The sequence below is a fragment of the Elgaria multicarinata genome, chromosome 3 (assembly GCF_023053635.1).
Source record: "Elgaria multicarinata webbii isolate HBS135686 ecotype San Diego chromosome 3, rElgMul1.1.pri, whole genome shotgun sequence".
NCBI lineage: Eukaryota > Metazoa > Chordata > Lepidosauria > Squamata > Anguidae > Elgaria > Elgaria multicarinata.
In genome coordinates, this window is record NC_086173.1 from 156,058,117 (window position 1) to 156,085,422 (window position 27,306).

Here is a 27,306-nt window from a genome sequence, read left to right on the forward strand (position 1 = left end):
GGCTCCTGTATCTTTAACAGTTGTATAGAAAAGAGAATTTCAGGAAGTGTCATTTTATGCATGCAGCACTTGGTGAAATTCCCTCTTCATCACAACAGTTAAAGCTGCAAGAGCCCTGCCTAGTGTGACCAGATACAAAAGAGGACAGCTTTAACTGTTGTGATGAAGAGGGAATTTCACCAGGTGCTACATGCATACAAATGACACCTGCTGAAATTCCCTTTTCTATACAACTGTTAAAGTTACTGGAGCCCCGTCCTCCTTTCCACACGGTCATCCTAAGCAAGATAAGTTTTTAGGAAAAATGCTGGGTGGAAGAGGACCTCTCCCCAAATCAACCAAATGAGGACTGGGCATGCTCAGTAGGCATTGGGCACTGAATGCCGACTGACAGTTGAGGAGGGCGGGAGGAAAACCAGGACAGAAAGGGAATGGAATACGCTAGACAAGGGTAGGATTCCAGCCAGCCATGAACAGTAGCACTCCACGCTGCAACATTTTGTTGAAGCTTTCATTTCCTTATATAGTTGCTCATTTTTACTGATTTTAAAGAAATTTTGTAAATATAGCTTTTTTTTAAAGCACATTGTTAACATGTCTACTCTGATGTCCTTTCAGCAACAGTAAAAGACCTTTTATTTTCCTAGGGCCTTTTACCTCTCAGTTTCAACTGTGCTATTTTATGCTGCTTTTATCTGCCTTTTCAAAATGCTGTTTTAATATGCATTTTTAAATTTATTTATAACCTGCTCTGAAAATATCTCTATTGAATGGTGGCTTAAGCATTCTTAAAATAACTTAATATACATATTCTGTAAATAAAAAGGGGGGAAACAGTTTAATGTGTGTTTTTTTAAAAAAAATCCTTACGACGTGGGCAGGATAATACAGATACTCATGCTAAACTGTGATGAGAGCTTGCTTGCCTGTATGGACTTACTACCTTGCCCATGTGCCACAGGCTTTCAAATGACATCTTTCTGGTGCCAGTGTAGAGCCTTTCAGCAACTGTAGAGTGACCATATGAAAAGGAGGACAGGGTTCCTGTATCTTTAACAGATGGAAAGAAAAGGGAATTACAGCAGGTGTCATTTGAAGACATGCAGCACCTGGTGAAATCCCTTCTTCATCATAACAATTAAACTTGCAGGAGCTATACTAGAGTAAACAGATACAAAAGAGGGCAGGGCTCCTGCAGCTTTAACTGTTGTGATGAAGAGGGGATGTCACCAGGTGCTGCATGCCTACCAAGGACACCTGCTGAAATTCCCTTTCCTGTACAACTGTTAAAGATATAGGAGCCTGGCCCTCCTTTCCATAGGGTCACCCTAAGAAACTGGATGCAGGGCCTGGTGCCCTGCAGATGTTGTTAAAGCATAAACCCATCCATCCTGACCTGTACCCATGCTGGCCTGGGTTTTCCATTTTGATTTTCCAACTGACAATCAACATTCCATGCTCAGTCCACATTCGAATGAGTTTTATTTGGGGGTGGGGGGAGGGAGGATGCCCCCCCAGCTTTTATTCTCCTAAAGATCTCCTAAATCTTAAGAGTTCCCCCAAGCATATTGAAACCTGCCTCTTGTTTCTCAGCAGTCTCATTTTGGCTCCAGTCCTGTCTTCACTCACCACCCAAGTTCACTATGCTGCAGGAGGAGGTGGTAGAATAGCTAGGGCGACCCTATGGAAAGGAGGACCGGGCTGCTGTATCTTTTAACAGTTGCATCGAAAAGGGAATTTCAGCAGGTGTCCTTGGTATGCATACAGTACCTGGTGACATTCCCTCTTCATCACATCAGTTAAAGCTGCAGGAGCCCTGCCCTCTTTTGCATCTGGTTACCCCAGTATACCTCCTGCAGCTTTAACTGTTGTGATGAAGAAGGGATTTCACCAGGTGCTGCATGTCTACAAATGACACCTGGGCCAGATCTACACTACTGCTTTAAAGTGCTTTATAACAGTTATAAAGCGCTTTAACTGCTTTAAAGCGCTATAAAACTGTTATAAAGCACTTTAAAGCAATAGTGTAAATCCGGCCCTGCTGTAATTCCCTTTTCTATCCATCTGTTAAAGATACAGGAACCCTGTCCTCCTTTTCATATGGTCATTTCACCAGTGCTGCATGCATACAAATGACGCCTGCTTAAATTCCCTTTTCTAAACAACTGTTAAGGATATAGGAGCCCAGTCCTCCTTTCCATATGGTCACCCTAAGTACTTCAAGTCACAAGCAGAGGTGGGTGGATGCCATTTCTTCAATGCCCACCCCTGTAAAAATCCACTGTAAGGCGGGGGGGAACATAGCACAGCAGGTTCTATCCCTCTTTGCTGCCTGCTGTGCTAAAGTTTATTTACAGCGTGGGTGTTTTTTTTAAAACGCAGGAAAGCATTCATAGAATCATAGAATAGCAGAGTTGGAAGGGGCCTATAAGGTCATCGAGTCCAATCCCCTGCTCAGTGCAGGAATCCACCTTAAAGCATACCTGACAAATGGGACATACCTGACTGCAGTCTCAGGTGCTATGGTCCATTCTACAACCTCAGAACTCCACCACCTCATTCTACCACCCATGTGGATCATGCGTTAGTATGTCCCCATCCTTCAGCTGGGGACAGGCTACTGTAAGGAGTGTGCTTCCTCCTCAAAGGTTTCTGCTTTGCATTTTAAAAAAATTAATATATATTTTTTTAAAATTCTAACCTGCTAACATAATGCAGAAGGGGAGAGAAGAGATTCTTTGAACTTAATGCATAAAAATTCCAAAACAAAACAAGAGCCCCAGAGATCATAAAAGCCAGACTAAAACAAATCACACCCACTGAATAGGAGGGTGTGTTAGAGGCCATGGAGTCTGACCTCCTGATTGATGCAGGGAACCGAGAGCAGCCTTCTCCAACCTGATGCCCTTCAGATGTGCTGGACTACAAGTCCCATTGGTGGCTTGGAAAGGTGGAAACTGTAGTTCAAGACATCCAGAGGGCACGAGGTGAGGAGCCTGTCGAGAGGGAGACATTTTCCTCCCTCTCTTTCATAATACTAGAACCCAATGACAACAATTGAGTTTAATAGATATATTTTGTAATAGTTATGATTTCCTGTGAGGGAGGAGGGGAGGGATATTTATGTTTAAAGGGGGTTTTTTGGCCTTATTTCTTTTCTTTTTTCTGTATGAAATTTAAAATAAAAATTAGAGAGAGAGAGAGAACGTGAATTGGTGGGAGATTCAGGACAGACAAAGGGAAGGACTTCTTCTCACAGTGCAGGGTTAAATTATGGAATTCACTACCACAAGACGTAGCGATGGCCATCAATCTGGATGGCGTTAAAGGGAGATTAAATTACTGGAGGAGAAGGCTATCAATAGCTACTAGTCCTGATGGCTATAGGCTACCTCCAGGATCAGAGGCACTAAGCCTGTGTGCACCAGTTGCTGGGGAACATGGTCGGGAGGGTACTGCTGCACTCACGTCCTGCTTGCGGGTTTCCCATGGGGAGATAGTTGGCCACTGTGTGAATAAAATGGCAGACTGGATGGACCCTTGGTCTGGTCCAGCAGGGCTCTTATGTCCCCCCCCCCCCACCCGAGACGTCTCTTCTCCAGGGTAAACATACCCAGTTCCTTCGACCTTTCCTCAAAGGACTTGCTTTCCATATTTCTAACCATCTTTCATACCCTCCTCTGAACCTGTTCGAACTTTTCTACGTCCTTCTTAAAAGTGTAAGCGTCCAGAACTGCACGAAAGCACAAGGGATGAGCTCGGGCAAATAAAAGACACCCCTCCTGACGCCAGAACATCAACAGACTGGGCCAGTGTTGTAGTGAAGTGAGGCCTAGCAGGGTCAAAACGCCCGGACTTCTGGATTAGCAGGGACAATGTCCTCTGTTGCTCCCTCTCCAAATTCACTGCTACATCTGTGCTTAGCTGCAATCCACACAATAGCTTGGAGTGGGGGATTGGGGAATGGATTTTCCCGACAACAATATATAGTTTCCTGTTGTAATGCAAAGTATGTTGGTGGTAGCTTGGTCTTGAATGTACAATTAAGATTTCTAGGCGCAAAGATTACTGCAGACGCTGACTGCAGCCAGGAAATCAGAAGACGTTTACTTCTTGGGAGGAGAGCAATGGCAAATCTTGATAAAATAGTTAAGAGCAGAGACACCACACTGACAACAAAGGTCCGCATAGTTAAAGCAGTGGTATTCCCCGTAGTAACCTATGGCTGCGAGAGCTGGACCATAAGGAAAGCTGAGCGAAGGAAGATAGATGCTTTTGAACTGTGGTGTTGGAGGAACATTCTGAGAGTGCCTTGGACTGCAAGAAGATCAAACCAGTCCATACTCCAGGAAATAAAGCCAGACTGCTCACTTGAGGGAATGGCATTAAAGGCAAAACTGAAGGACTTTGGCCACCTAATGAGAAGACAGGATACCCTGGAGAAGAGGCTGATGCTAGGGAAAGTGGAAGGCAAAAGGAAGAGGGGCCGACCAAGGGCAAGATGGATGGATGATATTCTGGAGGTGACAGACTTGACCTTGGGGGAGCTAGGGGTGGCAAGGGCAGACAGAAAGCTCTGGCGTGGGCTGGACCATGAAGTCACGAAGAGTCGAAACGACTGAACGAATAAACAACAAAGCTTTACAAAAGACCTGCCCCAGGGGGAAGTGAAAACTGCTAAAACTATTTGGTTGATATGGATCAGCACAACTGCCTCCATTTTTGGACTCTCCTCAGGGGCATGGCTATGTGGACTGTCATAATGAGTGCATCCGCTCCAAAAGGCTCTGGTGAGCCACCGTGGGGACAGAATTCCAGAATCGAGGGGCCAAAACCAAGAAGGCCCTAAGGAAGATTTTAACAGCTGGGCAGGGGGTGGTCCTCCATGTCACCTGGCTTAAAAGGTTAGAAGAAGCATCCTGAACTGGACTCGGAAATGGAACAGGAGTCAATTTAAGACTGACAAGATCTTGTTCCATCTGCCCCGTCCCAGTTAAGTATATAGTTTATTTAGTATTTCAGTTCCATATTTAACAATTTGCCTAATCGCCATAAGTGACCAAGAATTCTGTGCAGGGAGTTAGCCGTCTGGTGGAGGAAGGATGGGGTGCTCTGTCCTTTATCTGCCATCTAACTAGGTAGAAGACAATGTTTTAAACTAGCCAGCTAAGAGACTAATTTCCATGCTGGCAGTGGAAAATGGGACTTCTCTTTCATGGACAGAATGAAACGCAGGCAACGAGTCTCTTAGCTGGCTAGTTAAAAAAACATTGCAGGCTAGTAACTTCCATGGGCTTACTTACGTACATTTCTGTCCTGCTTTTCTATTGAAATACGGCTCATAGCAGCTTGCAATAAAACACACACGATACAATATAACAAAGGAGAAAAAAGTAAACTTACATAATCATTAAACACTAAATATCAATAGTTATGACAAGAGGTAGTGATATTAGAACTTCAGCAAAAATCTGCATAAAACAGCCGGCAGCCAATTTAAAAAGTGTGAATAAAGATGCCTTTACCATCCATAGAAAGACAGAATGAAAGGAGGCCTGCTGAATATTCACTGGGAAGGAGTTCCACAATCATGGTGCTACCACTGGAAAGGCCCTGTATCTTGCCCACCCATATACGTTCAGATAAAGACAGAATACAAAACAAAGCCTCCCAAGTCAATCTTAAAGGGTGGGAAGGTTCATATATTTCAGACGTAACGTGGCACAGACCATTTAAGGGCTTTACGGCCTGATGTTATGCATGTTTAGACAGAAAAAAAGTCCTACAACCCTCACCATTCCCCAACCAGATGCTGGTTGATGAAGGACTTTTTTCTGTCTAAAGAGAAAATATTGTGCCCCTCAATGGTCAATCCCAGCACTTTCAATCAAGCTCAGAAACTGATGGCCAACCAGGCAGATGGAGGCATTTGACTCTAATCTTGAAGTGACAAATAGTTTGACAGAAGTGTTTTGCATCAGCTGAAGTTTCTGCATTCTTTAAAGACAGCCCCACATAGAAGTAACCAGGAAGCATGGATAGCTGACACTCTTAAAAGCATGCCCCTCTTAAAACTATTTGGTTGATACAGGCCCTAGAGGACCAGATTACTCCAGGTGAAATGCATGTTAATAACTCGCCTTTTCACTCTGGTGTGTCAAACCGACCCACCACCATCACAGAATCGTAGAGTTGGAAGGGACCTCAAAGGTCATCTATTCCAACCCCCACCAACGCAGGGAAATCCATTAGTACACCACCTCCGCGAGGTGATCATCCAGCTTCTGCATAAAAACCTCTAATGAAGGGTGCATCCAGTCCGGGGCTGCCTGTACCATTGCCAAACAGCTGGTACCACCCCAAAGTTCTTCCTAAATAAACATGTATAGCCTATAATCCCCTTGCTTGTAACTCGAACTCGACACACCGTTCCCCTCTCCTCACTCAAGACTAGGGCTTTTCAAAGTTTTAATACCTCCCCACGCCTTCTTCGGGGTCTAGGGGGCACTGTGCCCGCCGGACCCTTTGGGGCCCCCCGTCAGCCCCCTCCCCACCACCGAGCAAACGGAGATTGTGCCCTAGACACACCCAACCTCCCACCCCCCACCCCCGCAGACATGCGGCTGTGGGTGGCAGGATTGGGGGTGGGGAGATCAGCATCCACGACAGGCTGTTTGTTTGTTTCTCTCTTTCTCTCAGGGAAGCTCATCCGCCATTATTGCTCTTCTGGTGGAGCTAAGCTTGCGGAGGGATTCCGGGGTCCCGAAAGCAGCCGAAGGAAGGGGGCCCTACCCTTCAGGGGGCTTAGAATCTGGGTCTTTCTTCCACGGCAGGGACTGCAGAAAGAACCATAGTAATGCTGATGATAAAAATGATGCAGATGATAATAATAATAATAATAATAATAATAATAATAATAATAATATACCCTAGCCAACACATCCATACCAGTTAGATTCTAGGCATAAGAACCCAGCGCCCGCAATCTATTCCTCTATCCCTTGTCGTTGCAACGCTTAAGTTTCTCCTAGGACCCAGTTCCCTGCCTCCAGCAATGGGCGCTCCATCCGTCTTGCTTCTCCCCCCCCCCCCCACATACTTTGTATCCTGAATGTTTCCCCCCCCCACCGCCCTCATTATTTTTATTGTTGTTCTTATTATTATTATGATTCTCCCCCTTCCTTGCTGGCTGGCTTGAACTCACCCGCGCCGTGCAGCCTTTGTGTCTGCCGCAGCCCTCCGATTGCTCCCAGGCTGGGAAGCGAGGAGCGAGAGGCCGTTTCTCATGTCAGACCAGAGGCAGGAGGCGGGACGGGAAGGGAGAGGGGAGCCTTCCCCGCCCTCTTCTCGGTGCAGCTCCGGACTCAAATTTCCACAGGCCTTTCTAGGAACCGGAGCTTGGTACGGTTAACCCCTTGCGCGGCTCGAAGGGGTGTGCGGGGAGGCGGGGGTCGCCATGGCATCAAGAAGAGGAGGAACAGTGCAGAGGGGTAGTAAGAGCCCTGCCTCTGAACTAGGGGCGGGCAGGCAGTGGGGCTGGTTTTAGGGGACAAAGTTCAGGGGACACCCCCCACCCCCTAGCCCCATAACCACCCAGAGAGCAAGCTTTTAAAAACCATATTTGCAGTGGGGGAGGAAAAGGCTACACTTCTCTCCCCACGAGTTGCACGAGCCCTTCCCGCAGCAATTCCGCTTGAGAAACACCTCCCCTTGAGTCCAGTGGGAGGCTTTTTTCAAGATCAATTGCTGTGCATTGCTGGGTAGGGTGACCGTACGAAAAGGAGGACAAGGCTCCTGCGACTGTAACACTTGCATAGAAAAGAGAATTTCAGCAGGCGTCATTTGTATGCATGCAGCACCTGGTGGAATTCTCTCTTCATCACAGCAGTTAAAGTAGGGTGACCATATGAAAAGGAGGACAGGGCTCCTGTATATTTAACAGTTGCATAGAAAAGGAAATTTCAGCCGATGTCATTTGTATATATGGAGAACCTGGTGAAATTCCCTCTTCATCACAACAGTTAAAGCTGCAGGAGCTATACTAGAGTGACCAGATTTAAAAGAGGGCAGGGCACCTGCAGCTTTAACTATTGTGATGAAGAGGAAATTTTACCAGGTTCCCCATATATACAAATGACACCTGCTGAAATTCCCCTTTCAATACAACTGTTAAAGATACAGGAGCCCTGTCCTCCTTTTCATATGGTCACCCTAGTTAAAGCTGCAGGAGCCCTGCCCTCCTTGGTATCTGGTCACTCCAGTATAGCTCCTGCAGCTTTAACTGTTGGGAGGAAGAGAGAAATTCACTAGGTCCCGCATGCATACAACTGACACCTGCTGAAATTCGCTTTTCAATGCAACTGTTCAAGATAAAGGAGCCCTGTCCTCCTTTCCATAGGATCACCCTATATTTGTGGAAACACACCTTTTCTACTCCATGTGCATTCATAGGGATATCAGAAGATACCGGCTGAATCAGACCAAAGGGCTACCCAGCTCAGCATCATGTTGCCACAGTGGTCATCCGGGGCCGGATCTACACTATTGCTTTAAAGCGCTTTATAACAGTTTTATAGCGCTTTAAAGCAGTTAAAGAGCTTTATAACTGTCATAAAGCGCTTTAAAGCAGTAGTGTAGATCCGGCCCAGGTGGTGCCCCCAAAGGGAAGCCCACATGCAGGACGTGAGCACAATGACACCACCTTGCTCATGTTGCCTGGCAACCCCCTCCCCACTCATAAGAACCTAAGAGCCCTGCTGGATCAGACCGAGGGTCCATCTAGTCCAGCACTCCATTCACACAGTGGCCAAGCTGCTGTCAACCAGGGACCTAACAAAGCAGGACATGGTGCAATAGCTCCCTCCCACCCATGTTCCCCAGCAACTGATGCACACAGGCTCAAGTTCCCCACTACCACCACCTCATCTCAAAACGCCACTACCCCCAGGTTCTGTATTCACAGCACTTGTGCAGATCGAAATGACCAATTCACCAAATCAACGGTGCACGCTCAAGCATGGACAGAAAAATGCAAGCCTTGACATTACTTAGAACACAACTCTCTCGGTATGTCTACTCAGAAGTAAGTCACACTGAATTCAATGGGGTTACACCCAGGCAAGTGGGTTCAATTGTATATTGATTAATGGGAAGTAAAGCCCCCAAGCCTATACCCACTTCCCAGGAAGTAAGCCCTATTGAACTCAAAGGGACTAGGCCAGTTCTGTTGCAAATCTTATTTTCAATCCATTAAATTCAAGGGATAGTGCCCGTGAGCATGCACAGAGTGCCCTCCCCCTCTCTCTGAGAACAGAGCTGGATTGATCCTACTTACGGAAGCAGAACAAGGCAAACGGAAGAGAGGCAGAAATGCGCCACGTGCCACTTTCTCTGCTCTTTGTGCCTGACATTACTGAATCACCAGTCTACATCTACTCAACATACAGAATTGAATTTCAGAGAAGCTGTCCAGCGGTGGGTGGGTGGGTGTTCTAGTTGTGGGCTGGGCCAAAGGAAAAGGGGGCAGGGCTAAAATACAATATATATTTTAGCTTAAAACTCTTTCAGCCAGTAACTAAGCCTTAGGAGAGGCATTTCAACCTTTTAGAATGGGTGTGTGTGTGTGTGTGCAAACAATCCCAGGAAACCACGAAATGACGGGCAGTTGAGGGTCAGGGGAAGGAGCGGTGTCATCTGGGGAACCCTAGAGGACCAGATTACTCCAGGTGGGCCAGGTTTGGCCCACAGGCCTGAAGTTCAAGACCCCCCAACCTATCAGAGCCACTGTGGTGTAGTGGATAAAGTGTTGGACTGGGAGTCAGGAGATCTGGGTTCTAGTCACCACTCGGCCATGGAAACCCACTGGGTGACTTTGGGCCAGGCACAGACTCTCAGCCCAGCCTACCTCACAGGGTTGTTGTGAGGATAAAATGGAGTGGAGGAGGATTATGTATGCCACCTCAGGTTCCTTGGGAGGAAAAAAGGCAGGATATAAATGCAATAAATAAATAATAAATGCAATTCTATCAAGGGAAATCTGCTTGCAAGTTATTTTCCATAGCCTGGTAAAAAGCTTGGCTGTTGGTAGTGGCCCGATAGCGTTCCTGTTTTCCTTTGTTGCCTTTTTACTGACCGGCTGTATTTTCCTGGCATTTTTTTTTTTTTTACTTCTGTGATTTGTTTCTCGTTGTTAAGTTGGGGTTTGTTTGTTTTTTGCAGCTTTTATTGTTTTATGATGGATTGCTTTAATCTGTTTATACACTGTAGCTGGCTGCTTTGCTTTGTTTTGCAAGAAAAGCAGGACACAAAACCTATAAATGAGATAAATAAATAAAATCTAGTGTTCTTGCCAGCCGTGTGCACCCCTTAAAGCCACAGGGACTCTGCCAGGAAGAAAAGCGTCAAAACCAACCACAAGGGTTTTTTTAACGGATGCTTCAATCCTTTTTAGCATCCATATAACACTTGAGAGGGTCCAAAGCACTTCACATCACATCTTAGAATATGTAGTGTAAGGCTTATTAGTAGAGATCTACCAAACTGATTTTGCTCATTTTTGATTAAAACTGAAGCCTGAGCAGTGTGCGTGTGCAGAAAATTTCGAAACTTAAAAAAAAAAAAAAAAAAGTTCAAAGCTCAAGCTTTGATAGCAATTAATTTCCTCAGCGCCAAACAGGCAGCAAAACCCCTTTGATGGCAGGATGATGGACATCCCTGCTTGGTCAATCAGTGAAGGCGGGCACCGGTCCAGCCGTATGGTTAGGTAGGGTGACCATATGAAAAGGAGGACAGGGCTCCTGTATCTTTAACAGTTGCATAGAAACGAGAATTTCAGCAGGTGTCATTTTTAGATATGGGGAAATTTCCTCTTCGACACACCAGTTAAAGCTGTAGGTGCCCTGCCCTCTTTTAAATCTGGTCATTCTAGTATAGCTCCTGCAGCTTTCACTGTGGTGAGGAAGAGGGAATTTCACCAGGTTCTCCATATATACAAATGACATCTGCTGAAATTTCCTTTTTAATACAACTGTTAAAGATACAGGAGCCCTGTCCTCCTTTTCATATGGTCACCCTAGCCGTCGCCACCAGCAGGAACGGGGAAGGCGATGAAGGTGTTCAATTGGGGGGGGGGGGGTGCAAGGAAGGGGTGGGGCCATGACACATGCACATTTTAGAGAGGGAATTCACTATGTATGAGCCACATTTGCATTATTCATGAGCCCCTCTGTGGTGAAGGGACTGAGGGGCAAAAAAAAAAAAAAAAAAAGTTAGAAAGGAGGACTACTAGCTTTAGACTAGCACGTATATATCCCGCCTTAGCCTCCAAAGGGTTTGAGGCATTCTACATGGATTTCCATCCCCTCCCTCCATTTGCTCCTCAAAACAGCCCATTGAAGAGAGACTGAAAGAACTGGGCCTGTTTAGCCTGGCTAAGAGACGATTGAGGGGAGACATGATAGCACTCTTCAAGTACTTAAAAGGCTGTCACACAGAGGAGGGCCAGGATCTCTTCTCGATCCTCCCAGAGTGCAGGACACGGAATAATGGGCTTAAGTTACAGGAAGCCAGAATCTGGCTAGACATCAGGAAAAACTTCCTGACTGTTAGAGCAGTACGACAATGGAACCAATGACCTAGGGAGGTGGTGGGCTCTCCCACCATAGAGGCCTTCAAGAGGCAGCTGGACAGCCTTCTGTCAGGGATGCTTTAAGGTGGATTCCTGCATTGAGCAGGGGGTTGGACTTGATGGCCTTGTAGGCCCCTTCCAACTCTACTATTCTATGATTCTAAGTAAATGTGACTGAAAGACAGTAACCGGTACAAGGTCACCCACTGAGTTTCGGGGTGGAGAAGGAATTTGAACCTGGGATTCCTGACCCTACCATAAGGCGCAGTGCAGCAGCCACTTCAGGCAGCAGATGGTGGAGTGGCTAAGGGAGGCGGTGAGATCCTGGAGTGCTGCATGTATCATGCGGCCTGCCCTGTGTGCATCTCTCTCTCTCTCTCTCTCTCTCTCTCTCTCTCTCTCTCTCTCTCTCTCACACACACACACACACACACACACACACACACAGAGCGAGAGCGAGAGAGAGAGCGCTAGTCTTCTGCCATAAGCTCCAGTGGAGAATGTAGTTCTGTTCCCATTATGGAAGTTAAATCCAATTGGCAGTCCAATTGGCTTCTCTACGTGGAATTTAGGGCATAGGAGGGGTGTGTGCTGCCATTTTGTCCTTTGACTCAGGCAGCAAAATGACTTGTGTCGGCTCTGTTTGGTCCAGCACGCCACTTGTATAGAAGGACAGCCACCACTTTAGTAAGCTGGCTGAGTTGGTGTACAGCGTTTGGATATTATAGAGTTTCCCCTGACAAAGGAGCCTCAGTCCCCAAAACACGCGGGGCTTAAATAAGCAATTTTCCTTATTGCTCCTATGAGGACTCATTCTCTCCCCACCCACCCCACTATCTGTGCACTATACCTATAGAATACTTTCCCCTTAAAAGCAGCATTATAATCCGGGAAGATCACTAATAGATGATGTTATCATGTGGACCTCCTATAAAATGTGAGGGTCTCTTCTGGAAGCTGTCCAGGTCAACAATTTGTCTATTTAGTCTAGTCTAGTCTAAGCTGACTGGCAACAGTTGCCCCAGGCAGTCTCAGCTCTAGGTTTTGAAGGGCCGTGGGACACGACCCCTTCAATGGGCTCCTGCCTCCGTGAGGCTACCTTCTCACCATCTGGTCTTCCACCACCACCACCACCACATTGCTCCCACTTGCTTGCTTGACAAAAAGAGTTAAAGCTGCAGGAGCCCTGCCCTCTTTTGTGTCTGGTCACTCTAGTATAGCTCCTGCAGTTTTAACTGTTGTGATAAAGAGGGACTTTCACCAGGTGCAGCATGCATACAAACGGCACCTGCTGAAATTCCCTTTTGTATGCAATTGTTAAAGATACAGGAGCCCTGTCCTCCTTTCCATATGGTAACCCCGGGTTGGTGTGTGGAGAGTTTAGATTAGGCAAGATTGAAAGTATTATATTTTGATTTAAAGCTTTTAAATAACAATAAACTTATTATTATTTTGTTAGCTACCAAATACCACGTGTCAGCTTGGCATTATTTACCTGCCTTACAATTATTAAACATGCACACCAGATTACACGCACAGTATATCGCCCAGAGAGCTCCGGCTATTGGGTGTTATAGAAATGTAATTAATAAATAAATAAAGAAATAAATTAATATATTCAGAGAGATCCAATATTAAACCTGTTTCCCTCGTAGCTAGGGGAAAGGTTTTAATTAATCCTCCCTCAGGGTTTTCAAGTGGTGGGGCTTGGCCTGAGAAGGGTTGATGCGACGGGCCTAGTGTAAAGGTGGGCGACGTCGCAGTGGACAACCAGGTTGCCATGGTGAAAGACAGGAGCAACTTCAGGGGCCTGTTGACAGTGGACCCATATTGGGGTGTGGTCCCTCGGCAGGGGCCCAACCATGCCTATCTTTGAGGCCAGCCTGGGCTCCATGACCTCTGGCTGAGGGAGGCTTTCCTTCCCCCATCCCCATCCCTTTTTAACTGGAGATGCTGGGAACTGAACCTGTGACATTCTGAATGGAAAGCAGGTGACCTGCCACTGAGCTGCAGCCCCTCCTCTCTCCTCTCTGTGCTCATACCTTCGGGGATATAATTATTTCAAGAGCTCCGTCCTGCCACACTGGTTGCTGCAGCAATAAATTCAGCTTTCCTTCCTCTGGTCCTGATAAACCTTTACTGCTGCTATGTTTCTGCACAGCTATATGCAGGCTAGGATTAAAAACGGACACTGATTCTGTTTACAGCCATGTGTGCACCCAGGGGTGGGGTGGGATGGGTAGCCTCTACAGCTAGTCCAAGGAGAGACCAATTCCCCCCACCCAGATTCTGCATTATTTGCATTATTCTCATCCCATTAAAACAAAAAACAAAAATCTATGCTGTGTGGTGCTTTCTGCTTTTGCTGTCCTGGTTCTTTATTGGTGTGCTTAACCTAGAGCTGGAGACTGTCTTGCTTTTATTAATCTAATAAAAGGATTGATGGAGCACTTTTAATATGTGGAGTGCTCTCACTCTGCATATTATGTTGCTCATCATCCTAACAGCGGCTCGAGCAGCAGAAATCCGAGACCGTAAAAAATAAATAAATGCTGCCTTCTTTAAGACCACAGGAGGAATCCACATTCTGTTATTTGCCACAATGGTTACGTTGAACCTGCAGATTCGAAGGCACCGTATCTCCGAAGACCAAGGAATGGGGGCAAACCACAAATGAGGGCTAGAAACAGAAGGAGCTGCCATATAATGGAGGTGCACAACCTTTTCAGCTCTGAGGGCCACACTGGCTGTTGAATAGGGTGGCAGAGGCTGCACACACCCATGTCACAGACACTCACAATATTCACACATGCCCATACACACAGACCACTCATACACCTTCACGCATACATGCACATCACTCATACACATTCATGCACACACACTTCATACACATTTATGCACACTTCATACACATTCTTGCATGCAGACTTCATACACGTTCACGCACACCATCGCTCTCACAGCAAGCACACTCACACGCACACACACCATCGGCAACAGATTTTGGTCTCGCAGCATCAGCACCTGTTCCATGTCACAGCATCAAGGTGTTGAAAGCCCCTCCCAGCCACCCAACCCAATCACCAAAAAGAGAGAGGGGGGAAATGCTCTAAGAATGGGCTGTCTGGATTCTACCACAGAAGCCTCACTCCTAGAGCGTCCCCAGAATGTCCAAGGAAGCTGGCAGGAACCTTCAAGCACTGCTTCCTACAGTGCTCCAGAGACCCTCTAGGAATGTCTTCTATGGAAGGAATCACAAGAGTGTGTTCCTAGAGCAGTTCTCCCCCCCGCCAGTCTTTCTGCCTCTTTTCCAGTGACAGGGGATGCGAGGGTTTGGGGGGTGCCAGATAAGGCTTGGGGGATCATCTACAACCTATGGGCTGCACGTTCTGCGCCTGACTTCTACCAAGTTAAACCATTGGTCCAAATCTATCTCACAGAGTGGTCGTAGCATGCGAACCACCCAGAGAGCTTCAGCTATTGGGCAGAATAGAAACGTAATAAATAAATAAATATTTTTTCAGGTTTTCAGGCAGAAGTCTTTCCCAGCTTGTTCAAGTGATAAAGATCAATGAATCTGTCAAGCTTGATTTCATGTATGTTCTTCTTGTTCCACTGTAAAGTTTGTTCCATCCCATTTCTGCATTGGATGGTGAATTTCTTAAATTTCGCACGAAAATTCGTACAGATTTTTGTGTGCATTTTTCAAAATCTAAGCATTTTCATATACATTTTTTTTTCAAATGGACACGTTTGTGTGCACGTTTTCAAATGTATACATTTTTGCAAGCAATTTCCCTACTAAATAAAGTGTTTGCATGTGTTTCTCCAAATATGCATATTTTTTTTGTTTCTAATATATGTGTTTTTTGTGCACGCTTTCTCATAATCTTTCAAATGTATGCTTTTTTGTTTTTCAGGATACTGCATCGCAAACTTTAGAAAAGTACAGATTTTGAAGTCTAACTGCGTTCTGGTTCAGGAACTGCGAATTTGGTAAGTTCACATTAAACTGCAAACCAAACAAATTTAAGAACGGAAGAAGAGCCATGCTGTATCAGAACAAGGGTCCATCTAGTTCAGCACTCTATTCACACTGTGGCCAAGCAGCTGTCAACGAGGGATCCACAAGCAGGACATGGTGCAACAGCACCCTCCCATCCATGTTCCCCAGCAAATTTACTGCCTCTGATACTGGAGGTTGCACTTAACCATCAGGACTAGTAGCCATTGATAACTTTCTCCACCAGGAATTTATCCAATCCCCTTTTAAAGCCATCCAAATTGGTGGCCATCGCTACATTTTGTCGTAGTGAATTACGCGCTGTGTGAAGAAGTACTTCCTTTTATCGGTCCTGAATCTCCCACCAATCAGCTTCATGGGTTGACTCCAGGATCTAGTATTATAGGGGAGGGAGAAAAAATGTCCCCCTGTCCACATTCTAAGAAGTGCCCTGCGGGATCAGACCGAGGATCCATCTAATCCAGCACTTTGTTCACACAGTAGCCAACCAGCTGTCTGCTACGGACCAACAAAGCAAGACATGATGAAAGAGCACCCACCAAACCATGTTCCCCAGCAACTGGTGCATATAGGGTTACTGCCTCAGATACTGGAGGTAGCACATTTTACTACCCAGTGCTACCTGAAGATGCGATGAATTTAATCTAGGATTTTATGTATGCAAAACTGGTGCTATAGTCCTCTGCATGGGTCTATCTCTAAATCAGGGATGGGCAATTTGTGACCCTCCAGATGGCTTGGTCTACAGGGCCAGTGCTAGACTATTTTGTGCCCTAGGCAAGGCAATCTACTTGCACCCACCCCAAAAAATTGCCAACTTTGATTCAGCTGTTCAAGAAGAGTTTCTGAACTATTATATTTCCCTTTTATTATGTTTTTTCTTAAAACAGCTAATTTGAATAAAACTGTGACCCTTAAAGGGTTGTACTGTGCCACTCTTGAGGTCTGCACCCTAGGCTGGTGCCTAGTTGGTCTAATGGTAGCGCCATCCCTGCCTACAACTTCCATGATCCTTTGCTATTGGCTATGCTGATTACGGCTGATGGGTCTTGTCTAGTTTGACCAGGAGAGGCAGAAATGTGTTTTTTCTTCCCAGAGTATCTACTCTAAGGCAGCTTCCTGCGTTATTTTTGCCATGAGAATGCAACACACGACTATGGTACCCCATCTTTTAGAAAGGTTATTAACAGCCCAGCAAAAATCCCGGATGGCAAATGCCCCAGTGTAGGACAGCCTGCTAGATCTAGGACAGAAAGGACAAAGGATGTTCTTCATCTTGTAAAAGGAACAACTATAAACACATTTATAACTATTATAAATACACTAATAGCAACCGCAGTGCTCCAAATGCAGGTCGTTACACATCCAAAATGTCACCATCCTTACACAAGAAGGAGGTATCAACAGGATTTGGGGAAACACAAAATCTTTGGGGAAAGGGGTGGAATGGAATCCTTAAGGGGCAGAGAAACTCCCCACAAACAGCCCAATAAGGTGGCCACAGAATCACAAGTGACTGGGTGGAGGGGACAGAAAAATGGGGCAGGTGGAATGGAGTATCCTGGAATAGGTCAGGCATACTGACCTCCCGTACAATCCACCCAGCACACTCAGGTCCTCTGGGAAGAATTTCCTTCAGGCAGCCAAAATTAGGCTGACAAGTATTATAGGGTGACCATATGAAAAGGAGGACAGGGCTTCTGTTGTACTGAAAAGGGAATTTGAGCAGGTGCCATTTGTATATATGGAGAACCTGGTGAAATTCCCTCTTCATCACCACAGTTAAAGCTGCAGGAGCTATACTAGAGTGACCAGATTTAAAAGAGGGCAGGGCACCTGCAGCTTTAACTGTGGTGATAAAGAGGAAATTTCACCAGGTTCTCCATATATGCAAACGACACCTGCTGAAATTCCCTTTTCAATACAACTGTTAATGATACAGGAGCCCTGTCCTCCTTTTTATATGGTCACCCTAGGTATTACCCAGAAGTCCTTCTCTTCTGCGGCTCCCAGACTATGGAATGGCCTGCTGGAGGAGATCCGTCAACTTAACAGTCTTTTAGCATTTAAGAAAGCTATAAAGACTGATCTCTTCTGGCAGGCTTATCCAGTGGAATTTTAGGATGCTTTTAGGATGTTTTTATTTTATTTTATTTATTTATTTATTGCATTTCTTTACCGCCCAATAGCCGAAGCTATTGTTTTAACAATGTGTATTATGCTTTTAATCAGTATTTTATGTATTTTATACTTACTGTTGTTCCCCGCCTCGATCAAAATGGAGAGGCGGGTAAGAAATATTATTATTTGATGATGATGATGATGATGATCTTGAACGGAAGCACTTCACGCTGCAATGTTTTGTTGCGGACCCCACTTATCTTTCCTGAAAGCCACATGTACATCCATTATCTATAGATATATGTAACTATATTGGATATCTAGACACACAGAGAGACATGCCTCCCTGCTCCTGGCGCAGGGAAAGGGTGGCCCAGTAGCCCACTTTCATCCACCAGTTCCCTGCCCGCCAGCAATTTCTTGCCTCCCAAGCCCTTTATTTATTTATGGAATTTTCTCCTCCGCTTCTCAGCCAATCCATCCGCCTGCCCTCCTCCCCTGAACAAGCACAACTCCCCCAAATCCCCTCCCCAAGGTACCTTTAAACCGCTGGTCCCCGACATCAGCCCCCAGCTGTTTGCAAAGGGTAATTCAAAATCCCAGTTGGCAGCAGAGGGAGACGGGAAGTGGTATTTATTAATGTGATCTTAGACTCCCCTCTTCCCCGCCCCCTGCCACAAAACCTCCTTCCTCTCTAGCAACTGAAGCTCTGTCGATTTAACAGTTACACGGCCAAGGAGTCATTTCTCTGGATCCGGGATGGGCAGAAAGCAGATTTCCAGGTGCTTGGGGATGACAACTTTCAGCATTCATGACCACCGGCCATGCTGCTGGGGGGCTTCTGGGGATTGAACTCCCAAACAGCTGCAGACCTGCCTTCTCCCCACCCTTTCTCTGGATTACGAATGATAAAATGTCATGCGTTTGAGAAAATGGAGTGTAGTTCATGGAGTGTAGTTGTAAACCGCCCAGAGAGCTTCGGCTGTGGGGCGGTATATAAATGTAATTAATTAAATAAATAAATAAATAAATAAAACCGGTGCCAAAATAAATATGTGATCAGGACAGTGCCCCTTCTCTGGCCTGGCCATGGGATGAGGGGCTTCTGGCGGTTTTGTATGGACCTGAGATCTACTTAGAACAGGAGTGGGCAACCTTTCTTAGCACCCACTAAAGTGACTACCCTTCCCACATTTCCCCCCAGTTAAATAGGGTGACCCTATGGAAAGGAGGACAGGGCTCCTGCATCTTTAACAGTTGTATAGAAAAGGGAATTTCAGCAGGTGTCATTTGTAAGCATGCAGCACCTGGTGAAATCCCCTCTTCATCACAACAGTTAAAGCTGCAGGAGCCCTGCCCTCTTTTGTATCTGGTCACTCTACAAAAATGCAGCTTTAACTGTTGTGATAAAGAGGGGATTTCACCAGGTGCTGCATGCATACAAATGACACCTGCTGGAATTCCCTTTTCTATGCAACTGTTAAAGATACAGGAGCCCTGTCCTCCTTTCCATAGGGTCACCCTAAGAATGCAATTCTATGCATGTTTAGATAGAAAAAAGGCCTACTATTCCCAGCATGCCCCAGTCATGTCTACACATAGGATTGCACTTTTAGTTACCAGTAGGGTGACCATATGAAAAGGAGGACAGGGCTTTTTTTTCTTTAACAGTTGCATAGAAAAGGGAATTTCAGCAGGTGTCATTTGTATATATGGAGAACCTGGTGAAATTCCCTCTTCATCACAACAATTAAAGATGCAAGAGCTATACTAGAGTGACCAGATTTAAAAGAGGGCAGGGCATCTGCAGCTTTAACTGTTGTGATGAAGAAGAAATTTCCCCAGGTTCCCCATATATACAAATGACACCTGCTGAAATTTCCTTTTCAATAGAACTGTTAAAGGAAAAAAAAGCCCTGTCCTCCTTTTCATATGGTCACCCTAGTTACCAACACTTGGAATCGTTGTGAGATAGGTTGGTTTTGGTGCTGAAAAGGGGGGCGGCTGTACAAGAGGGCCCAGCTAACCCTCTGTCTTATACGCGGTCCTTTGGGCAAGTTATTTGTATTTTGCCATGCTTCTCATGGAGGCCATTTTGTGATAGTGCTCAGGGCAGTTTCTCAAATTGCCACATATGTATAAGGCCCCAAAAGCTTGACTCTCCCTTTAGCATACTGGCTCCCTCTCTGTGGACTTCCCTGCCTGTTGATGTCAGGCAGGCATCTACGTTGCTTTGTTTTCGGTGTCTATTAAAGCCATTTTTATTTAAACAAGCTCTTTCTTAATGACCAGCCGTGGCTTTATTGGTGTAACTTGATTTTTAATATTTTTAGTCTTTCATATTTTGATTCCTTTCTTTCTTTACTGATACACAGTTCAGGAATCTTTTTTAGATTCAGAGTGGTTTATAAATTTTGTAAATAAATAAACCATCAATTTGTTCGTCTTTAAGTTGTCGTGTCAATTTTGCTGCAATAGACTAATACATAGCTACCCATCCAGAAATTCCATTAGAACCGGGAAATCACAACAGACAAGCACAATGTAGTAGTGTGTCACAGTCAGGGGCAGCCCAAGATGTTTTACTGCCTGAGGCAGAAAATCCCACAAAATGCCACTCCCCATCCCTGGCAGTAAAAGTGGGATGACTCAGGGCATAATCCTATCAATTGGGGCCTCGGTGATCAAAATCCTTCGAACCTGGAGGAGTCCAGTCATCCAAGGCAGGGCAGGATGAGCAGTAGAGGTGATTTTCCCTTTCCTTTCCTCTGCAGATTTTGCTAGACGGGCTGTTTAGATTTTGCTAGATGGGCTGTTTAGATTTTGCTAGATGGGGTGTTCCTCCAGAACATCCCCTTTCCTCCTCCAAAGTTACATTTCTGACCTCGGAGGGCAGCCGGCATGATTCTTTCCACACCAGCTGCAAGAGGGTGGGAGAGGAGGGTCGGATCTCCGACTCCCCCTTCCGAGGTCGGAGCACTGTCTCCAACCTTGGAAGTGGGGATCCGAACAATCCTATGGTCCTTGGGAAGTTCACCCAAGAACCATAGGGTTGGTCTCTAAGTTAAGTCCCATTGATTTCAGTGAGTCTACTCAAAGTACGATCAAGTCTAGTGCCATTGATAATAAACTAAAGAATTGCTGCCTTTTCTCGAAAGCTGGGAGCCCCATCGAGAGCATCTGGATTAAAATAAATGGGGCAAGGAATAAAAAGAATATGATAATTGGAGTCTACTACTGACCACCCAATCAAGGAGAAGGCAAGGATGACATTTTTGAGAAACACATTGCCAGTGTTTCAAGGAAATCTGATGTAAGTAGTGATGGGTGACTTCAATCACCCTGATATCTGTTAGGAGACAAATACCGCCAAAAGCGCCCCTTCCAAGAAATTCCTGACATGTATCTCACCACAAATAGCCCACCAGATAGATGCCTCCAGGACACCCTCAAACAATGGCATAAAGGTGACCACATCCCACTATTTGCCCCACAACTTGTTTGCTAAGGTATACTGTTCCTGAACATGGAGATTCCATTAGGACTGCGATGTTGATTCAATACTTTATTATAAACTGCCTTTCTGGGCATAACTGCCATTGTACAAAATTTCACTAAAAACATAATAATAAAATATAACCATTTGATTAAACCCACAATACATAAGCTGCGGGAAAGCAATTAGTTAATCCAAGCCACTCATAAAAAACAGACTGAAAATAAAATGTTTAAAAGTTTTTCATTATCCCACCCCTGAAGGATAGACCATTTCCCATGCATTTCCTGGTGAGGAAGCAAGAAAGAGAGTTCTGTAGGTCCAGGGCCATCCCTGAAAAGGCCCTGATTCTGGTACCCATCAATCTAACATCACTTAATAAGGAGAAAGAGAGAGAGAAAGCTGGACCTTAGTAGCTGCTTGTGAAACCTAATCAGACTCAAGGGGTGCACGGGAATCCTTGGTTGAACAAATAAATTAAAATATAACTACCATAGTTGAGAGCAGGACGTACATCTAGGCCGGATCTACACTATTGCTTTAAAGCGTTTTATAACAGTTTTATAGCGCTTTAAAGCAGTTAAAGCGCTTTATAACCGTTATAAAGCGCTTTAAAGCAGTCGTGTAGATCCGGAGCTTCACTCAAAAAAGTTTACCCACCGCTGTTGCAGGAACTAGAAAAGGGCAATTAAAATGATCAGCATACTTCCTATGGGAAAGGGCCAAAGCATTGGGTTTGGTTTTTTATTTAGAAAGAAAAAGAGGATGTCTAAAGTGGGGATATTGTGCAGGTTTACTAAAAATGTTCACAGTGTAGGGAACATGGCTACAAATGTGGTTTTCTCCCTCTCGCATAATACTAGAGTTCAGAATAACCCAATTAACATAGCTGATCGGCTGGAGCTTCAGGCCAGCGAAAAGGAAGAAACATTTTCACACCATGGGTGGGGTGGGGGGGAGAATTAAGGAAACAAAATGTGGGAATGGCTGTTAGGTTAGACAGCTTTCTTAAAGGATTAGATCAATTCATGAGAAACAGCTGTCAGTCATGAGCCCTAAGAGCTAAAAATGGAACTTCCAGATTCAGACGCAGTGGCCCCGTTCAGAAGACATCTTAAACCACATCTTTAACCATGGTGGTTAAGCCTAGGGTGACCATATGAAAAGGAGGACAGGGCTCCTGTATCATTAACAGTTTGTACTGAAAAGGACATTTCAGCAGGTGTCATTTGTATATATGGGGAACCTGGTGAAATTCCCTCTTCATCACAACAGTTAAAACTGCAGGTGTCCTGCCCTCTTTTAAATCTGGTCACTCTAGTATAGCTCTTGCAGCTTTAATTGTTGTGATGAAGAGGGAATTTCACCAGGTTCTCCATATATACAGATGACACCTGCTGAAATTCCCTTTTCTATGCAACTGTTAAAGATACAGGAGCCCTGTCCTCCTTTTCATAGGGTCACCCTAGTTAAGCCAGAAAGCCAGGCTGTGTTCAGAAGACACCTTAGGCCATGGCTTTACCCATGGTGACTAAGGCAAAAAGCTTTATTCACTGTGGTTAAAGCCATAGTTTAAGGTGTCTTCTGAACATGGTCCGGCTTTCTGGCTTAACTAACCATGGTAAAAGCTGTGGTTTAAGGTGTCTTCTGAATGGGGCCAGTATATCTCTAAATACCAATTATGGGAGTGAGGTGGTAGGATCAGGCCCGGCACCAAGGATAGGCCTAGTCAGGCACCTGCTGGGGCAAGGGCCAACTGGCAAGTACTCCTCGGCGTTCCTCCTCTTCACCATGGCAACCTGCTTGTTTACCTGCCTCTTGCTTTAGTGGTGGTGAGAAGGAGGAACAACGGATGCCATGGCCTACGTGCTCTTGGCCTACGTGCTCTTGCCTGTCAAGCAAGCAAGTGGGAGCAGTGAGGAGAAAGAGGAGGAGGAGGAGCAATAGTGACCACGGTGGTGAAAAGGTAAACTCACTGAAGTATGGGGCTATTGACGGTGTCCTGCCAAAGGGGACTCAAAAACCTGGTTGGGGTGTCAATCTCAAGGGCTTCTGGATTTCCCAAAGGCATATGTCTAGCCACAGCGGAAACCAGAAACTGGCACGGGTGCATCCTCATTTGTTTTGGCTGTTCTTTTCTTGTGCTCTTCAGTTATACAAACAGGAGAGGAAAGCCCTGCTCATCTGGTTGGTCTCCAGAACCTTGCACCCAGGTACACTGGCTCTGAACCTGGAGGTTCCACTTGCCATCACACAGCGCAGAGTTAAATTATGGAACTCACTACCACAAGATGTAGTGATGGCCACCAATTTGGATGGCTTTAAAAAGGAGTTGGATACATTCCTGGAGGAGAAGGCTATCAATGGTAGGGTGACCATATGTAAAGGAGGACAGGGCTCCTGTATCTTTAACAGTTGCATAGAAAAGGGAAGTTCAGCAGGTGTCATTTGTATGCATGTTGCACCTGGTGAAATCCCCTCTTCACCACAACAGCTAAAGCTGTAGGAGCTATACTAGAGTGACCAGATTTAAAAGAGGGCAGGGCACCTGCAGCTTTAACTGTTGTGATGAAGAGGAAATTTCCCCAGGTTCCCCATACACCTGTTGAAATTCCCTTTTCTATGCAACTGTTAAAAATACAGAAGCCCTGTCCTCCTTTTCATATGGTCACTCTAACAATGGCTACTAGCCCTGATGGTTCTGTGCTATCTCCACTATTCGAGGCAGTAAGCCTGTGTGCACCAGTTGCTGGGGAACATGGGTGGGAAGGTGCTGTTGCACAATGTCCTGCTTGTGGGTCCCTGGCCGATGGCTGGTTGGCCACTGTGTGAACACAGAGCTGGACAAGATGGACCCTCGGTCTGATCCAGCATGGCAGTTCTTATGTTCTCATGTTCTTATATTCATTTAGCACACAATCCTATGTATGTTTAGACTGGGGGCGAGGGCGGGAAGTCCTACAACCCCCAGCATGCTGCCCTGGGAACATTTTTCTGTCTAGACACACATACAATCACACCCTTCGTCATTTAATTTCTATCCCGCCTTTTTGCCAAAACCAAACCTTAATGAAAAACACAACCTAAAACAAATAAATGAATAAATAGCACAACAGTAAAACGAAACAAACCACGTAGATACATTGGATCCTACAGGCATCAGGTGACACTCTCATTTATTTCGAGGGAATGAGAGAGGCAGGCAGGCAAGCAGGCAGGTGTGTGTCTATTTACAACAGCCTTCCCCAACCTAGCACCCTCCAGGTGGTTTGGACTACAACTCCCAGCATTCCTCACTATTGGCCATGCTAGCTGGCACTGATGGGAGTTCAAGTTCAAAACACCTCGAAGGCTCTCGGTCCCTGATTTACAGCAACATTCTCTCCCTCCCAGGGTTTAATTCTTATTCTTTCTGCCAATTCCTTCTCTGCCGCCTTCCCTTTCCTTCGGATCTGGACCGTCCCTCCCAAAAAACCCTCCTTAACGTACCTCTCTAAAGTGCTGACTCGCTTGCAGCCTCTGCAGAATTATAATACCGAAACCCTCCAAAGTTTAGGGACCACCCAGAAAGACGCTCAGCCAAAGGGGAGGGACAGGAAAAGGAATTCGGTGCAACTCCTTAAATAAATAAATAACCCCCCTGTGTATTTCTGGGCCTTCTCTAGGCTTGAGAGCTTTGTGCATTTAACCCATTAAGCTTTTTGTAGGAATGGGCAGCCAGCAAACGGTTTGGACTACAAGCTCCCAACATTCCTGACCATTGAGTCTGATGGGTGTTGAAATCATAGGCGTGCGCAACACATTTCATTAGGGTGTGCACCCAGGGAATTTTATTTTTTTGAAGGTGAACATTTATTGCATATTCAATCATAAAAGACATTTTTTAATTCATTTATTTATTAAACACTGTAGACACTGATGCCCTACTACGGGTTCGGCTCTCCTGACCGTGGGAGGGCCATTGCAGGTGAAGGGAGGATTAAGGAGATGCTTATCGCTTGAGACATTAGGGTGTGCCTGGGCACACTCGGCACACCCCTTGCGCACACCTATGGTTGAAATCTAAAATATCTGGCAGTCACCAGATTGAGGAAGGCTGTACTGGGCTTTACAAAGCCAAAGTAGCTGCTTGGGTGGATGTTGTAGGGCTTTTTTTATTAGCTGCTCATGATCTTAATTCATGGGCAGGTTTGTATGTGAGGAGGTGCTTGTTCAGATGTTTGGGCCTGGATTTAATGGGTCCAACTTTGTTCCATTTCCCTAAAGGGGACCAATTCTGGCCCCCCACCTATGGCAATCTCTCCTACCTGGGAGAACGGGCATCAAAATGGCAAATGTAGGTCAACGTTAAGCAAGTGTAAAGTGATGCACGTTGGGGCAAAACTTTATCTATGAGCTGATGGGATCTGCTCATGTGACTGACCAAGAAAGAGATCTTGGGGTTGTGGTGGACAGCTTGATAAAATTGTCGACCCAGTGGGCAGCTGCTATGATAAAAGCAAAATTAAGAAATTGTGGAAAGGAAAAACACACCTGCCCATATCATATTGCCTTTATACAAATCTATGGTGCAACCATCCTTAGAATACTGTGAACAGTTCTGGTCACCACACCTAAAAAAAAGATATTGTAGAGTTGGGGAAAGTGCAGAAAAGGGCAACTAAAATGATTGAGGGGCTGGAGCGTCTCCCCTATGAGGGAAGGTTACAACAGCTGGGATTGTTTAGCTTGGAGAAAAGATGATCAAGGGGAGACCTGATAGAGGTGTACAAAATTATGCATGGTTGTGGGAATATGTGAATAGGGAGACATTTTTCTCCCCCTCCCATAATACTAGAACCTGGGGTGATCCCATGAAGCTGATTTGCGTGACTTTCCGAGGGCATTAGACAAATTCCTGGAAGAGAAGGATATCAATGGATGTCAGTCCTGCTATGTGCTGCCTCTGGTATCAGAGGCAGTATGCCTAGGTACACCAGTTGCTGGGGAACATGGGCAGCAAGCTGCTTTTGCAATCATGTCCTACTTGTGGGCTGCCCATTGGGGCAACGTGTTGGCCACTATGTGAACAGAACGCTGGACTAGATAGATCCAGCAGGAGTCTGCTGATGTTGTTAGAGCTGGCATAGGAAAAATTCCCTCCCACTGAAACCAAAGGGGTCATGGGGGGAAACCAGGTAAAAAGCAAAATAAACCTTCCCTCCCCCATCCAGCATGACTAAGGTGGCCATGTGTCTTGCTTTACAGAGGACAGTTCTCATCTTAAGGGCGGTCCTGTCCAATTTCAGTTTAAGAACCTGTGAAGTTGCTCATCTGCAGTCAGTCTCCAGACAGCAGGTTGACCAGGCATACAGCTCCCCTGGTCACATTCTTCCCCACTCTGCTGGAGAATGTGGACAGAGAGACATTTTTCTTCCTCTCCCATAATACTAGAACCTGGGCTCATTCCATAAAGCTGATTGGTGGGAGACTCGGGACAGATAAAAGGAAGCATTCCTTAAGAAGAGCCCTGATGCTGGATCAGACCAAGGGTCCATCTAGTCCAGCACTCTGTTCACACAGTGGCCAACCAGCCATTGGCCAGGGACCCACAAAGCAGGACATGGTGCATCAGCACCCTCCAGCCCATGTTCCCCAGCAACTGGTGCACACAGGCTTACTGCCTCGAGTACTGCACACAACCATCAGGGCTAGTAGCCATTGATAGCCTTCTCCTCCAGGAATTTATCCAACCCCTTTTAAAAGCCATCCAAATTGGTGGCTATCACTACATCTTGTGGTAGTGAATTCCATAATTTAACTGTGCTGTGTGAAGAGGTCCTTCCTTTTATTTGTCTTGAATCTCCCACCAATCAGCTTCATGGGATGACCCCGGGTTCTAGTTTTTTGGTCATCCTTCACACAGGATGACCACCAACTTGGATGTCTTTAAATTCCTGGAGGAGAAGGTTATCAATGGCTATTAGTCCTGATAGCTATGTGCTATCTCCAGTATCCAAGGCAGTAAGCCTATATACACCAGCTGCTGTGGAATAT

At 45.7% G+C, this 27,306-nt stretch overlaps 1 protein-coding gene across 2 annotated transcripts in view; it reads right to left on the reverse strand.

Annotated features, from left to right (window-relative positions):
* Positions 1-24,800, reverse strand: part of LOC134396160 (zinc finger protein 436-like) — a 41,917-nt gene extending 17,117 nt beyond the window's left edge. The window contains exon 1 of one of the 2 annotated variants that reach the window (XM_063122555.1): positions 24,760-24,800. The gene's annotated coding sequence lies outside the window, so the exon portion shown is untranslated. Of the gene's footprint in view, positions 1-7,204; positions 7,290-24,759 lie in introns of those variants that run through there. The other variant, XM_063122554.1, reaches the window with a different exon arrangement.
* Positions 24,801-27,306: the final 2,506 nt, after the last annotated feature.